This window comes from Pinus tabuliformis, chromosome 1_2, assembly GCF_031772625.1.
Source record: "Pinus tabuliformis cultivar Carrire ecotype Pingquan chromosome 1_2, CPIR1, whole genome shotgun sequence".
NCBI lineage: Eukaryota > Viridiplantae > Streptophyta > Pinopsida > Pinales > Pinaceae > Pinus > Pinus tabuliformis.
This window is the reverse complement of record NC_142298.1, coordinates 827,258,908-827,276,347: the sequence shown is the minus strand read 5'-3', so window position 1 is coordinate 827,276,347 and position 17,440 is coordinate 827,258,908.

Below are 17,440 nucleotides of genomic sequence, written 5' to 3'. Positions count from 1 at the left end.
AATGGTGGGAAAGACATCCTAGGGGGTGTTCATTGGGTTGTTTATGGCTAAGGAAATTGGCAAAGACAATGCCTAAGGCATTAAAAGGCATTGTGACACATTTATTTATGAAAAGAATGGAAATTAGGAGAAAAAGGAGGTGAAAGGTCATATGTTGCATGTGAGGAGGAAAATGAAGTAAAATAATGGAAAATGAAGAAAATAGAGGCCTCATTCATAAAAAGGCTTCTGAGGATTAGTTCGTAACCTTTTGTCAGTTCAATGTTCCAAGTTTTTTCTATGATGTAGTTACATAACCTTCACCACCTACTTTCCCTATTGAAATTATATTTTTCTTCAATTTTGGAACATGCCATACCTACTTCAATAGCCATTAGGTTCCATTTTTTCTTTATAAAAACCTTACCCATTCTAATAATTTTACAAGGTTTATCATCACCTAGACGAACCTGTCCAAAATATCCTTCAACATAGTCATGAAAATGTTTCCTATCAGGTGTGGCATGGAATGAGGCCCCTGAATCTACCACCCAGGCATCAATAATATTCTCTAATGAAATAATCAAAGCATCTTGCAACACATCACCTATCACATTATCTTCATGATTGTTCTCTTGTTGTCCATCTCGTTCTTTCCCTTTCTGAGTTTTAAAATCTTTCTTCAAGTGTCCTTTCTTCCCACATTTCTAGCACATTGTCCCTGATCTGGATTGGGATCTACCTTTTCTTGAGTTACTGCGATTTCCTGGGCTCCTTCCTCTTTCCATTTTTCTCTCCCTAGTATTTTCAGCCAAAGAATTACTTGATGTCTCACTTGAGCTTTTCCATCACATTTACTCGCTAAGGATAGCGCTGACAACATCATTAAACTTTAAAGTACTAGATCCAAAGACAAAGTTACTGATAGCCATAACTAAGTCATTCCAACTTTCTGGAAATGAGTACATAAACAACATAGCCCTAACTTCATCATCAAAATTTACCCCTACAGAACTTAACTTGCTGGTAACCGTGTTATATTCATTGAAATGATCAACAACAAATCCACTTTCTGACATCTTCATATTAAATATACAGTTCATAAGAAATACCTTATTTGAGACCGAAGATTTTTCATAGAGTTTTTCGAATTCCTTCATTAAACATCATGTTTTCGTTTCCTTTGAAATATTAAATGGCACCAACACTGGTAGACATAGCCATATTGTTCCTAGTGCCTTTCTGTCGAGTATTTCCCATTCTGTGTTCGTCATATCGTTGTTGACTTCTTTGCTTTTACGCTTAATGGTAGGTACAAATATTTTTGATACAAATAATCTTACATCTGCATTTTCCACAACAAATAGTTAATGCCATTAAATTTCTCGATCCTAAACCTACCATCTTCTACTATTGCTCCCACTCGAACCAGGAACCCTTCTATCCTACGATTTTATCATCCAAATAGACCTTCGACTCTTATACCAGTTGTTATAAATTAATTAACATATCAATGAAATACACAAAATATTGCAGAAACACAAATATAGAATTGCATAAAACAAAAGAGACACAGATATATGTGGTTCACCCAATTTGTGCTATGTCCACGGAGAAACCACTAGTCCTTCCTTTTATATTATCCAACAAAACGAATAGATACAACCTACAATAGATCTGTTGTAATTTCCTTTTCTCTCACACAACCTCCTCTCTCTCTCTCACTCAGAATAATCATACATAGTCGCAATACAATTCCATCATATAAACCAAGGGTTTCCTTCTAGGGAAACAAAAAAACCCCTAAATTAACATAGCTTCTATTGTCAAATCATCCACCTAATGAAAATCCTGGATTGACTACAGAATTACAATATTTTACAAGGAAAATTTCATTTATTTTTAGCTGCGGGGGCATTTCCCCCAAACCCCTTTTGAGGGGGGTCTCATAAAATTTGTCGTCACCCCCCCTTAGACCCCCCTGATGATGATTAAACAGGAGAATTTTTCGCCCCGTTAAGAACACGTATCTAACATGACCGAAACAAAAATGAACAATTAGGAAGATAATCAGACTCCACACCCAACACTCAACAAACTATAACGATTTACGCATATAACATTGTTCTAATGTAAAGTAAATTCTACTTTTAACATAATGACATATGCCTTCAGATGGTTCCATTACTCCTTAAAACCCTTGTCAAGATCATGCCGGATTCAATTGCGCCCATAATATTTTGTGATTTTTGGAGGATGGTCATTCAACCTTCACAAGATTCAACTTTCATCAATTACAACGACTTGATTGTCTTGGGCTCGTACGTTGATATTTTGTAGGGGAAATAAAGGGTATGTGGCTTGTTATAGGTGCTTCAAAGAATTATCCTTACGTTTTTCAATTCTAGAGATATTCGACCGATCAAGAAAACATGCAATCTTCCCCAAATTCGTTTAAGTTCTTTCATATGCCTAGAACAAAGTGAAAATCTCTTCACACAGTTTGGAAATCCCTCGATTTTTCTTTTGTTGGCCTTAATATACTTTGTCTATGTCAACATGGATCGATATGATCATTTTCTTAATTACAAGATTGAAGAAGGCATGGATTCAACTTAAGAATCCCTCCATCCTTTCATGAATGTCTATGAAACCAAGAATTATTCATATTAACTAATGAAGAGAGAATGAAAGAACAACAACCATAATCACAATAGGGTTTCACAACAAGTACCTTGGGTAGATATTGAAGAGGAACTGTTGGAGTTGTAAATTCCAGAAAATGATCCAGATTACAATGACATGCCTTTCATCCAGAAGAATTATAAATAAAGGAAGACAAGATGATTGAACAAATGTCTGAAACAATGTGGTCTTCATCCCTTACATGCTTTTCCTAGTGTTTTATCTGTGAATATCCATGGGGACTATGTCACACTGGTGAAATGACTCAGAGAAGAGGGGAAACGATCGTTTAAGAAGCCATCAAACTGTTTAAGAGACTGCTCAACTTATGTCCACCCAACACTTGTAACCATGATCAAACAAGGAACATTAATCCCATCGTCCACTACCAAATCAATAGTTTAGGAAGCTACAGAGTGCCATGACATGGGAGTTCTTCCTAGATAAATATATTATGACATAAAAATAAAATATTCTCTAAATAGAAAATCAATCCCAACTATAATAAAAAAGAAAAAAAGGTGTCTCATGGATATGGCCGCGACCAACTCACGCCATAAAGCAACTGTATTGTGAAGTTCTAGCAAGACAAGGGAATGTCATGGGCATTAATTATGCATGATCATGGACAGATTACTTACCGGCATAGATCCATCTTAAGCACGGATCTAACATGAGCGAAGAGGGATCAAATTTCTTTATGTGTGAACATATTTTAGAGTGCGAAAAACAATGTGTAATTTTTTATTGTTGAAATTATATTTTTGAATGTTATAGAGATTACATAACATGTCCATTGAACCATTTTATCAGTGCACATTAAACTTTTTTTTTAATTCATAACTCACATTGGATAATTTATTCTATACAAAATTAAAATATATTATTTGAATTTTTTTGTTTTTGTATATAGATATATATGAAGTTGTTATCACGTGTTAATATATTTTTAAAAAGTATAAGGTTTAAACATCTTACTCACATTTTTTTTTACTTCTAATTACTTTAGATGAAATTATATTAGGTCATATGGACAACTAATTAAATATTCATAGCATTTTTTTTCTTTTTTATTGTAGCCAACATTGTTTTTCTATTTAGAGAATATTTTATTTTTATTTCAATTTTAAGACGAATGGACATATCTACATATCGCCTTCACACTAGGTTGTAGAATGAGCCTCTCGATTCAATGATAAACACAACTATTAACATTTTTTTGTAAATTTAATTATTTATATATTTTTTTAATATTTTTTCCTCTTATTTAATTTTATTATTTATTTAAAAAGTTATAAATTATATTTTTGGTATTTTTGTAAAGCTTTTATTTTAGAATATGTTTTTTAAGTTTGTATTTTTGTTAGATATTTAACCTCCATAAAATATATCAGAATATTTTTAATATTAGTAATAGATCAACTCTAAGTTAGTTATTTCTTTTCAATTATTTTATCTTAAATTAATTAATTAAAAGAAATATCGTATCAATATGTGTCATATTGAGTATGTAATATTGATAAATCATAATATTGTAACAAAATGTTACATACAAGTTAGGAATTTTCATGGAAAAGTAGGGTTAAACCTCTATTGTTTTTTTAAAAATATATACATTCAATTCCTATGTCAATTTTTTTTTATAACTTGTCACACCCCTCTTTACCCCTCTATACATCTCAACAAAGTTAAAATCAAAGGAAAGTGTTTTAACCTCATAATTAGTCATATACTTAGAATACACATTTTTGGTTACTCATGTATTCCTGGGTAATTATTCTTCCAGTGTCATAAGAAGATATTTTTGCTTGATTGAACTTAATACGAAATACTAACTTCATATTGCCCACTAGTAACGTTAGCCACTGTATAATAGTATTGTCACCTCTTGCTTGGAACCTTCCAGAGACTATGTAGTATGCAGATTCCCGCAACCTGGATTGATCTTTTCCTAGATATGTCAGAGAGGATCTACTACAAAGAGTGACTCAGATTGATCAAACAATGAGTTGAGGCAGTAAAAATTACTGAGTAACTAACCCTCTCTTGCCTGACGCTCACTCTACGCGTCCGTCTTCTGGTCTCTGCGACCCTAAGGGACAACACCATCCATAATACCTCTCTTAGTGTGGTTTGTCGTACCACGTAAAACTCTGCACTGGTGTACTCTTTTTCTTACCACCCAGAAATTCTCTCTGCTACCTTGACCGTAATCTTTGTTGGATTGATTTGTCAGCTACCCATTTAATGATGCTTTAATGCCTCCTCCAAGTGGGTGTTTCTCCTTATTTGTGAGGCACTCATAACTTTGGCATACATGTAGCCTCCGGTTATCAGCAAGGTAAAGACTCTCCTGGTCATTTTCTAACCTTAACAACTCCCTATATTTCATTCTTACACTCAACTCCAAACTCTCTGACCTCTATGGCTGACAAGTTGGACGTATGGTGACTCAATATCAATTTTTCAGGTTTCTTACTTGTTATTTCCTATTTTTTTCCTTTGAAGCAATTTTCTTCCATGAAGAGTTCTCTACTAAATCTGGGTTTTCATACTTTTTTCTTTGACAAGTACATGGTTTATATTCACCATTTCAAGATTATCAACCAAAGTTTACTCTCCAGGTTTCATTCTAACAATTGTGTGCTGAATTGTTCTTTTACATAATTACAGGTCCAAAGGTTTTTACCCTACAAGGTATTTGTGTCGTTCTTGGCAATAGTCTCTATAGATTCACTGTAACACTGGAACCCTTGGATTCCTTAGACATGGGTTTCAATTCTCGTTTTAAAATGTAATTTATCTGTTCAAAGATTTGTTGAACTGTTAAGTGCCAATACTATGTATAGTTTTAGAGTGAAGGGTACTTCTTTCCACTGCATACAACCCCAAATCCTTCAAGATAACGATATTGCACAAAAAATTTATTTATCTCCTAAATGACAGTTCTACTTTGATAGTTTTCTTATTTCTATTGCATGAGTCCCATTTGGTCATGTTGGATACTACTCGCCCAACACTCTTCCTGTTAATTATTTTAAAGGTTCCTAGCATTCCCTTCGTGGGGCAAAATTATAATACCCCTCTTAATTGCAATTCAGGTTTCTGGTTCTGCTATTTTTCTTGCCATGTAATATTATTATTTGTTATGAAACCAACTCACAAAAAGATAGAAAAGATAGATCAATGCCTTAGAATTCAGCCTCTTCGAGGGGGAAAACTCCTTTACATTACATAAATGAACAATTCTTCCACGATACAAATGAAAATACCTCCTTTCTATATATAGGAGTCTAAGGGGTCATAATATAATCAGAGCTGACATAACAATAGTAATGTAAGGGCATAATAATAACAATAGTGGGCTTCTATGGGGCACAATAGTAACAATATGGGCACTACATGGGTACATCAATATAATAAGGGGGTTGTACTAATAACAATAAGGGGTTACACTAGTAGTATAGGGGCCTAACATGCCCCTCTCCTTCAACAAGTGTTGTCCTTAATGCTTGAGTAGTTCTTGATGCTTCTGTATAAAATTCTTGTCCTCTCATGTGGAATCTTCAGTGGGTAAGTTCTTCCACTTGATGAGGTACTCTGAAATTGATCGATTTTGTAGCTGTCGGGTTCTTGTTTCTGTGACTACTCCAGGTTCCAATATGACTTTTCCTTCCTCTTCAATTTCTGGAAATATTGTTTGAATTGGGATCTTTTGCAACTTTTGAATAAGTGGCCATACTTCTTCATCCTTCTTCCATTCATCCCTTGCGTCATTTATCTAATCTGGTTGGAAAATAGAAATAGCACAAAATCTTGCTTCCACATCCTCATCCTTTCTTGAGAGTGCATCTGCAACAAAATTTTGCTTCCCTTTTCTATAGATGATGTCAAAGTCATAACCCAACATATTTGTGACCCATTATTTTTGTTCTTCTAAAGATAATAGTTGTTCTAAAAAGTATTTAAGACTATCATGATCCATTTTTACCTTGAAGTGTCTTCCCATTCGGTAAGGTCGCCATTTCTTAAGTGCATATAGTATTGCCAACATTTCCTTCTCATAAATAGCTTGCTTGAGATATAGCAGTAAAAATACCCAATCACCTACATCAAAAAAAATTTCACTACGATGTTGATCTATCTATTGTTTCATTCGATTTTGCACCAAAGTGGCATTATCCTTTAAAAGTTGGAGAACTTGTTGTTGATGCTTGATGTGATCTTTCACTGCTTGAAACTTTTTCTTCTTGATATTTCCTTCTATCTTTAGAGTTTGAGGAGTGGTAATTTCTTTCAATCCTTTACAAGATATGGTCGGATTCATTTCTTGATGCTCGATGTGATCTTTCATTTCTCGAACATTTTTCTTCTTGATATGCCCTTCTATCTTGATAGTTTGAGGAGTGGTAATTCCAACCAATGAATTACAAGATATGGTTGGATTCATTTTTTCTTTCTCGATGTGATCTTTCACTTCTTGCACCTTTTTCTTCTTGATATGTCCTTCTATCTTAAGAGTTTGAGGAGTGGTAATTCTTGCCAATGCTTTACAAGATATGGTCTGATTCATTTCTTCTTTCTCTGGGGTTGGGTCCTAGTGTATATCCTCTTCTTTTGATGTTTCTTGATCCTTTTCTTCCTCCTCTTCATACTCTATGTAAAATAATTTCTTCTTAGCACACTTATGACCTTTAGTGCATTTTCTATCACAATTGTAACAAAGCCCTTTTTCTCTTTTTTCTTCCAATTGTTGTGGTGTAACCCTTGTAGGTTGTGGAAGGCTAGAAGAAACAACACTTCCATCTTTATAGTTGTGAGGGGTAGACTTCCTTGTTGCCATAATTTTACTTTCCACTATGTAACAAAGCCCTTTTACTCTTTCCAATTGTTGTGGTGTTGCTCTAAAGAAGGTGTTGCTCTTTGTATCCTCATAATGTGCTATCATTTCCTCCATGAAAATTGACCACGTAACAAGTTGTTTACGAGAACAAAGCCCTTTATACCATAAAAATTGATCTGGTTCTAAATATGAAGATGCAATACACAACTTTTGTAATAGTGGTACACCATGTAGATCAAAATTTTTCTCCATTTGAAGTATCCAATTTACCGGATCCTTGTCATCAAAGTTCCTCATCTTACTTTTTCTTGACCTTAGGAGCTCGTTATTGAAACGACTGTAACTCTGTATTTTCGAATCTTTAAGTTCTGAAATTTTGACCTACAGTAGCCCTCCGTGTCCTCTTTCCAATGCCACCAGTCTGATCCAAATTGGATTCTCCAAGGAAGAGTTATGCCAAATCTCCCATAGTGACCTAATTATAGACTAGTTCAGTAGAGCGAACTTGTACGACGTGTCACATGTCTCTGTTTCGACCCTTGGCTCTGAAAAATATATGGAAGAAGCTACAGTCCATCCTATTTCTGTACCTTCTTACGAAATTTCAATCCGATATTTAGAGAGAGAGTTATGACGATTTTCCCCAGGTCACCTGTTTGGAATGTAATTCAGGAATCTGCAAAAAGACCAACTTCCTCAGATCATATCTCCGCAAATATAGCGCAAAAAGCTCTGAAATTCGGACCTGAGGTTCAGTGCAATTTCATCTCAAATGGTTTTTTTTTTTCACTTCTGAAAAATCACAGAAAAAAAGTTATAGCGAAAATTCCACGATGACCTATTTGGAGCAGCGAAACCCTAGAATCCAAAGCTCTGATACCAAATGTTATGAAACCAACTCACAAAAAGATAGAAAAGATAGATCAACGCCTTAGAATTCAGCCTCTTCGAGGGGGAAACCTCCTTTACATTACATAAATGAACAATTCTTCCATGATACAAATGAAAATAGCTTCTTTCTATATATAGGAGTCTAAGGGGTCATAATATAATCAGAGCCGACATAACAATAATAATGTAAGGGCATAATAATAACAATAGTAGGCTTCTATGGGGCACAATAGTAACAATATGGGCACTACATGGGTACATCAATATAATAAGGGGGTTGTACTAATAACAATAAGGGGTTACACTAGTAGTATAGGGGCCTAACATTATTGATATGAATAATTCGAGCATTTTCAGAAAGGTTCTGTAACTACTACCTCCTAAAATTCTTGCAATGTAATTTTGTTACAATAATGGTCGAAGAGCATATGTTCGTAATAAGTTTAATTACCATTCAATTCATCTTCTAGAAATTTTGGGTCGGGCTAAACTCTGGTCGAAAACTTCTTATGAAACTTATCATTTAAACACAAATTCCATCCAATCACTGTGAACAGTGTCTTTCTTAGAAGTTTTGAGCATTTACGTTTTCAATTTACATGCAAATGTTTATTCAGATGGAATTTTGAAATACAATAAACAGTTGGGACTAAGCTTACATTGTCAAGCTCTATTAGTTGGGCTTAAGTCCTAACCCATAGTTCTTCTTTTTAGAAAACTAAGCAATTCTTATTTCTGTCACAGAATATCACTATGTATATATATACATATCCGTGTACACAGTTGCCTACCATAGCTATTATGAGACCATCAGGTATCTAGTTTTACACAAATATCTCATAATTTAGAGAATATCAGTCTACACAATTTATTGTTTCAACAAACATATCTACAATTCACTTGTCAGTCTACTTTGCTCTCTCGAAATTGATTAGTGGTGTCACTACCATAAGAAAGGCCAATCCCCTTTCTTATTATTTTATTTCCATAATTGCAACAATAATGCATAAATGTATATTCATGAAATATTTTTCCTGTACCAACAACAATTTCCTAACATGGAATAATTTATTTAAGTCCTAAATTTTTTTTTGAAGTATTATGATCGATCTTTCTTGCACTCATAAAGTGATAATATAAGTGTGTTTTTTTAATTAATTTATTTCTCTAAATTTAGTGTAAAATTATTTTAGTTCATATGGACATTGAAATATTTTACTTGTGTCCTAGAATAAGAGTTAATTTTTTTTACCACAACTCCTTCACAATGAGTTATAATGTCAAAGGCGAGAGAATTGAGGTTTTATATATTTTTAATTAAATCTAATGAAATTTGTATATTCATTTTTGTATTTTATTATAGTTGATATTATTTTTATTTATTTCGAGAATATTTTATTTTTATTTTAAAAGTAACATGTGTTAACTCTAGGTTGATCACAGAAGGAATTACACATCTCCTCCATACTTAGTTATGTAATACACCAACACAATAAAAATTAAAATAATAAAAGGAACAATTTACCTCAATTCAATTTGTTATATTACAATTTTATTTTTACCAAAAAGTTATATATATATATATATATATATATATATATATATATATATATATATATATATATATATATATATATATATATAGATATATTAAATTCATAATATAATTCAATTTATTATATTACAAACTTTGTTTTTATTAAGAAAACTACAAACATTTTTTTCTTTTTAAGTAAGAATATACGTATTACATTAAAAAAATTAAATAGAGATTATATATATATATATATATATATATATATATATATCCATTTTATCATTTTTTTTAGTGGGGTAAATTGTATTGCCTTCAAAACTAGAAATTACAAAATAAAATTGAAAGCCTAAGTTAATCTCTCACAAGGGAGACCAAACCAAATCAAAAAATTGACACTGCATAAAGAGGTGAGAGGTAATGAAGTGTTTAGAGAAAAAAAATTTATCATATGAAAATTGGGAGTCTAGCCTAAGCGACGACGTAGAAAATCAATAGAAACACAAGAGAAATAGAACGTAGACATGAAATAAATAGGGATAAGGGTTAGAGTCTTTGGCAATGACCTAGATGTTCTCTTCATTTTCTTCGGAGGTTCCCACGGACGTGGGGGGATACAAAAATGTTTATCAATACGCTCCATCCTCTAAATAACTCCTTCATATGTTGATGAAAATGTTCAAGAAAATGAAGAATATCTACTCCATGCTCATGTTGGTCCAAGTCAGTGTGCCCCTGGAGGAACTTCATGTGCAAGTAGAGATCAACTATGTGCATATATTGATTAAATTAGCATCTAGTATACCCTGTGTTTAGAATCCAATATGCTAACTCATTAGGAAACTATGTATCTAAAAAGAGAAGCCTATGAATGGAAGTTTATCCCTCAACATGGGTTAGATCTTCCTTAATGGGCCCCATTGTGAAGTCATGAGACCAGGAGGCAGCTTCCTCCAAATGATGATGCATATGTGTACTACCCTTGTGGGTCCACTCTTGGTAGTATTCAATGCCTTTGTGAACTTGAGCTCGTTGATGAGGTGGAAGATGAGTCAAAGGATAGAGAAGGTCCGAGAAAGAGATGGAAAAGAAGCAGGGCTTCAAAAAATCAGGAAGAGCACCACGTAACTCAGGCATCGAGAAGTGTAACAACCCTTGTTAAAAATCCATGTAATAAAGTTAATAAAGGAAAAAATAATAATCAAGGTCATGGGACATGTATTCCAAACTGAATTTTGGGCAAAAACATAGTGATGGGAATCACTTACAATTAGTTAATGACTATGGAAATTGGCAAAGGCAATGGCAAAGGAAAGTGGCATCAATTGGCATTTTTGTTTTGGAGCTCTCTCTCTCTCTCTCATACTCTTGCACATGTATAGTTTTCTTGGAGCACTCTTGGAGGATTTTGTGTGTAACACCCTCCTCCCACATCCACCCAAGTAACCATGCCAACCAGGGTAAACATGAGATGAGAGGATACTATGATAATATTAGACCCCTAGGTGACCTTAAGGAAGGGGAATCGGCGGAACATCACACACAGTTATCCAACATCATCAACATAATGCTCAAGAGAGACAAGTCATCCACTCAAACATCCTGTCCCTGGGTCCCACTATTGTTTTGGACCTCTGAGGCCATAATATCTCTCATGCTATGGCAAAGGGAACCACTAGAAACCCAAAGTAGCTCTCATAGACCTGCCTACCAGTTATTGTGGACTAAATTTGTCAGTTCTGTGCTAGCGACCCTAAGATTTAAGCCACTTTTTTAGGCTCAAAGCCTAGGCCACTGCGCAGAATGGAATGAAGGCTCGGAATCAAGTAAAGTACAGGGAAACAATGATGCAAAAGTGAATAGTTGATTAAGACCTTAACCAAACCCCTACTAGCCATGACAAGTAGCTCATCAAACATATTGTCAACATGTAATCTACAGGTGTAATCAACATAACTAAGTGTATGGATCTCATACTTATTTGAGAATCTCCATGAACCATTGTTTCCTCATGTCATTTGTTTCCTTATCACTTATTAGGTCATAGATACCATATCCATTCAAATAAAAAGTAAAAACATGCTGAGATCCATACATAGTTGTTGTCACAAAATATACATTTAACCAACATAATAGGAACATAATTATAATGAGCATATCAGCCATCAAAATCCATATCCATATATATATATATATATATAGATAGATAGATATATATATCCACATTTACACATGAAAATCTATGGAATGAATTTCTCATTAATCAATGCAATGAACCAACTGGTGATGGGACTACCACGTTCCACCCAACCATACATTGGCTGAGCCAAGTCTCTCTTCAGCCAATCACCCTGTGCCATATTCCAAGCATGCATGTAGGACTCATAGAACACATCAAAAAACACCAATCAATGTGGATGCTATCGGATTTCTCCACCGACACTACGAGGAATTTGAGTGCCTCCTAGTATCTCAGGCTTTACCGTGCATCCACAGTCTGATCCAGGGATCAATAGGCCCTACATCAAGACATAATTTCTATATTTTACCGTGCATTCCATCCCAGAACCACTAAGCCCAACGGAGAGAAAATCCACCTCTTGGCTTTACCGTATATCCCGCCATTCACTGGCAAGGATTCCTAGGGCCATCGAGGTACACAATATGGCTTTACCACATCCCACAGTTTGGTTCTAGGGTTACTAGGCTAGTGGATTCGTTCATCCTCAGTCCAGTTCATGGACCACTAAACCATGTGTTTGCCAATTTGGAGATCCAGCCCACTCAACTTCAAGTCTAATATGGCCATCCCAAACAAACCGAATGAGAGAACCCATCTCATCAAAGATATCAAGAAATGACAAGACTAGGCTGAGAATATTGTCACACCTGGAAAAACCCATGCCATGGTATAAAAGAAACACATGCAATGCCATGCATGCCAAATCTAGCAAGGAAAATACATATGAAATTCGATACATGCAATGAAGCCAGTTGTAGTTGCTTGATCCTACCTTTCCCTACTTGATCTTTACTTGATCTTTCCTTCTTTTATTTTCTTGCTCCAATGCCAAAGTTCTCCAAGAAAACTCTAAGTGTCCAAGAGTATGAGAGAGAGAGAGAGAATAATGAAAGAACTCCAAAGCTAAACTAACAAAAGGTTACCAACTAATCCTCATAAGCCTTTTTATGAATAAGGCCTCTATTTTCTTCATTTTCCATTATTTTCCTTCAATTTCCTCGTCACATGAAACCTCTGACCTTTCACCTTCCTTTTCTCCTAATTTCCATTATTTTCATAATTAAATGTGCCGAAAATGGTATTTTACCTTCCCAAAGCCTTAGTCATTTCCTTTTCCAATTTCCTTAGCCATAAACAACCAAATGAACACCCCCTAGGATGTCCTTCCCAACATTCAGCTTGGAATAAGTGTCCCCTCCATCCGTGGTTATTGTTTTTAACTTTTATTACTTGGAATTTTCACCAAGGCTATTACAGAACCCTCCCCCTTGGGGGACACTGTCCTTGGTGTTCAATCACACATATACCTCAAGGACCTGCTGAAAGTAGACATATTTCTCCTGGAGCTTTATAACACAACTCAATAGAGTATTTACAATGAAATATCTTCTCAAGAGAAAATCATCATGACAGGATGACAACATACCGCATAGTGGAGATTTATAACACAACTCATTACGATATTTACAATGATCATCCTGCTGAGTGCTAATCCACATGACAACGTAACATCATGATAATATAACCACATGATAGCATAATAAAATGATAACATAACCATAATGACATGACACCCATACCGCATAATGGAGCTTTATAACACAAGTCGTTACAGTATTTACATCCATACACATGGGTACATATAGAAACATCACCATAAATATAGATACCAAAACATATGCCAAATCATATACCAAAACATCAAACATACACTAGGTATCATATCTAAGCACATATCAAAACATCATATAGCATATATCACACCATCATAAAGCATATATTGAACCACCATAAAGCATATACCAAACCACCATAAGAAAATACTAAACCATCATAAGAAAATATCAAACCACCATAAGCAAATACCAAACTACCATAACCAAATACCAAACCACCATAATAAAATACCAAACCACCATAATAAAATACCAAACCACCATAAGAAAATACCAAACCACCATGTTTAGCTTCTTTGCCTCAACCGGAAAACAAGGAAGGATACATGGCCCGCATCTGATCTGTCATCTCCCATGTAGCTTCATCGGGCCCAAAGTGTTTCCATTGTACTTTAACTTGATCGATTACTCGGTTCCATAGCATGAGAACCTTTTTCTGTAATATACACTGAGGCTCTAGCTGGAATTATCCATCTAGTTTCCTGCAATACAAACCATTCAATTACATTATCAACATATTTAACATACTTCTTAAGCAATGAGACATGGAAAACATCACGGACTTTCATTATCAGAGGCAGTGCAAGTCAATAAGATACTGGCCCAATCCTCTCAACAATACTGAAGCATCCACAAAATAGGGGTGCCAGCTTGGCACACGATCCAATCTATAAGGAGCTCTTCTTCGGTTTGATGCACAAGTACACTTGTTCCCCAACCTAAAACTCCTTGGACAACCTATTCCTATCAACATAGCTCTTCTTCCTATCCTGTGTTACCTTAATATTTTTCTTGATCACCTGGATTTCCCGTTCCATGTTTGCTAACATATATGGTCCAATCAATACTCTGTCAAGTAGATCACTCCAACTGATAGGAGTGTTATAACTTTGCCCATACAATTCCTCAAAAGGACTCATCCTAAATGAATCTTGATAACTGTTGTTGTATGTGAAATCTACTAGCAGAATATACTCTTCCCACTTCCTCTATTGATGCATCACATACATCCTCAACATATCCTCCAATATCTTGTTGACCCTCTCTATCTATCCATCCTTCTGCGGATGATAAGATGTGCTAAAGGTCAACTTTGTGCCCAAACCTGCAAATAAATCCTTCTAGAACTTGGAAGTGAACATCGCATCCCTGTCTGACACAATCTTCTTCGGAACACCTTGTAGTCTAACCACATCTCTTATGAATACATGTGCCACATCGCTAGTTGACTATGTAGACTTCACCGAAATGTAGTGTGAAACCTTTGTCAACCTTTCCATAATGATCATGACGAAAGCATGATGCTTCAATGTCTTTAGCAACCCTGTGATGAAGTCCATGGATATGAGCTCCCATTTCCATTTTGAAATCACAATTGGCTGTAGCAGTCCACCTGGATGTTTACACTCTACCTTCACTCACTGAAAATCAAAGCATCTAGCCACAAACTATGCTACATCCCTCTTCAAATTCAACCAATAGTAATATCTCTTCACCATTGTCAGTGTCTCCTGATAACCCAGGTGACCTAAATGTGGTTTCGTATGAAATTTTGTCAAGATCACCTTCTTAAGCTCACTGCTATCCAATGCATATATCCTGTCTCGGAACCTAACCAATCCATTTGCTGTAAGACAATAGTCCATTCCCTATGCACCTGCCCCTGCACCTATACCTATACCACCACCTATACCTATACCACTACATGTACATGTACCTTCACCTGTACCTACACTCGTACCTATACCTATACTATCACCCTACTGCAACCTATGCACAATCTCCATATACTTGACATCTTGTTGTCCTACCTGCAAGATCCTATCCTGTAAGTCCGTCCCATAGGAGCTCATAGATGCCAAGTGATGTACCTATACCCGTCTACTGAGAGCATCTGCCACCCTGTTCTCTTTACCTTTGATGTACCTGATCTCGAAATCAAGCTTGCTGATCGTGGCCAACAATCTAGCCTACTTAGCATTTAGATTCGGCTGATAAAAAAATTACCTCAACCCAACGTGATCACTCATAAGCACAAACCTCTTGCCAAGAAAATAGTGTCTCCACATCTTCAATGCATGTATAATCACTGCTAACTCAAGATCATGTGTTGGGTAGTTCTGCTCATGCTCGTTCAGTTTCTAGGACTCATAACATACCACCTGTCCATATTGCATAAGGACTCCACCAAGCCCTCTCTTGCAAGCATTTGTGCATACCACAAACTCTTTTTCTAGATCTACAATCTATAGTACTGATGTATGTGTCAACAACTGCTTAAGTTGCTCAAAGCTAGCTTCACACTCCTTTGTCCATTCAAACTTCTTACCTTTCCTTTGCAATGGTGTAATAAAATAAGCAACCTGCAAGAAGTTCCTGATGAACCTCCTATAATATCTTGCCAAACCAATGAAAGATCTCACCTGATCCACATTCTTAGGAGCTAGCCACTCCATGATGGCCCTTATCTTCTCTGCATCTACTGCACTACCCTCCTTGAAGACAACATGTCCCAATTAGTGCACCTTAGTTTGAAACAAGCTACAATTGTTGAGCTTAGAATACAACTGATGCTCTTTCAACAACCCCAATACTGCTGCTAAGTGCTCAAAACACTCTTCCTCATTTTTGGAATATACCAGTATATCATCAATGAACACAATAAAAAACTTATCCAAATATGGATGCAACACACTATTCATCAAACACATGAATGTAGCTGGAGCATTAGTTAAGCCAAATGGAACAAAAACAAACTCATAATTCCCATACCTGGTCCTGAACGCAGTCTTGTAAATGTCCTCCTCTTTGATGCATACCTGATGGTATTCAGATCTCAAGTCAATCTTCGAGAACATTGTTTCTCCCTTCAGCTGATCAAACAAGTCATCAATCCTCAGCAAAGGGTACATGTTCTTGATAGTCACTTTGTTCAACTGCCTGTAATCAATGCATAATCTGAGAGTACCATCTTTCTTCCTCACAAACAAGACCGGTGCGCCCCAAGGTGATACACTTGGTCTAATGTATCCCTTGTCCAACATTTCCTTCAGCTGCAACTTTAACTCAACCAACTTAGGTGTGCTTATTCTGTAAGCTTCTTTCAATGCTGGAGCTGCCCTTGGCACTAACTCAATAGAAAAGTATACCTCCTTGTGAGGTGGAAAATCTGTAATGTCCTCAGGGAATACATCTTGAAACTGCTACAACACTAGATATTTGTTCAACACATCTGCATCCTCAACCTCCTTACCCTTATCACTAGAAATGTGTACTACAAATAGCTTGCACCCTTTCCCGCGGCTACGCTTTGCTTGCATAGACATCACCATCCTAACTGATTTGGCTTTCTTCTTACCTTGCAAGACTCTTGGTTCTCCATTGTCATCAACACACTCAATAGATTTTTCATGGTATTCAACCTTGGTTCTATGTAGATACAAAAATGCATGCCCAACAAAATATTGTATGATCCCAATGGTAACACATTCAAAGGTGTTGCTATCGGCATACCATTTAAATCAAATGTACAAGATCTTACCCAATGATGAACTCGCTTCTTTGTACCTGTAGCAAACTGCACTAACCAA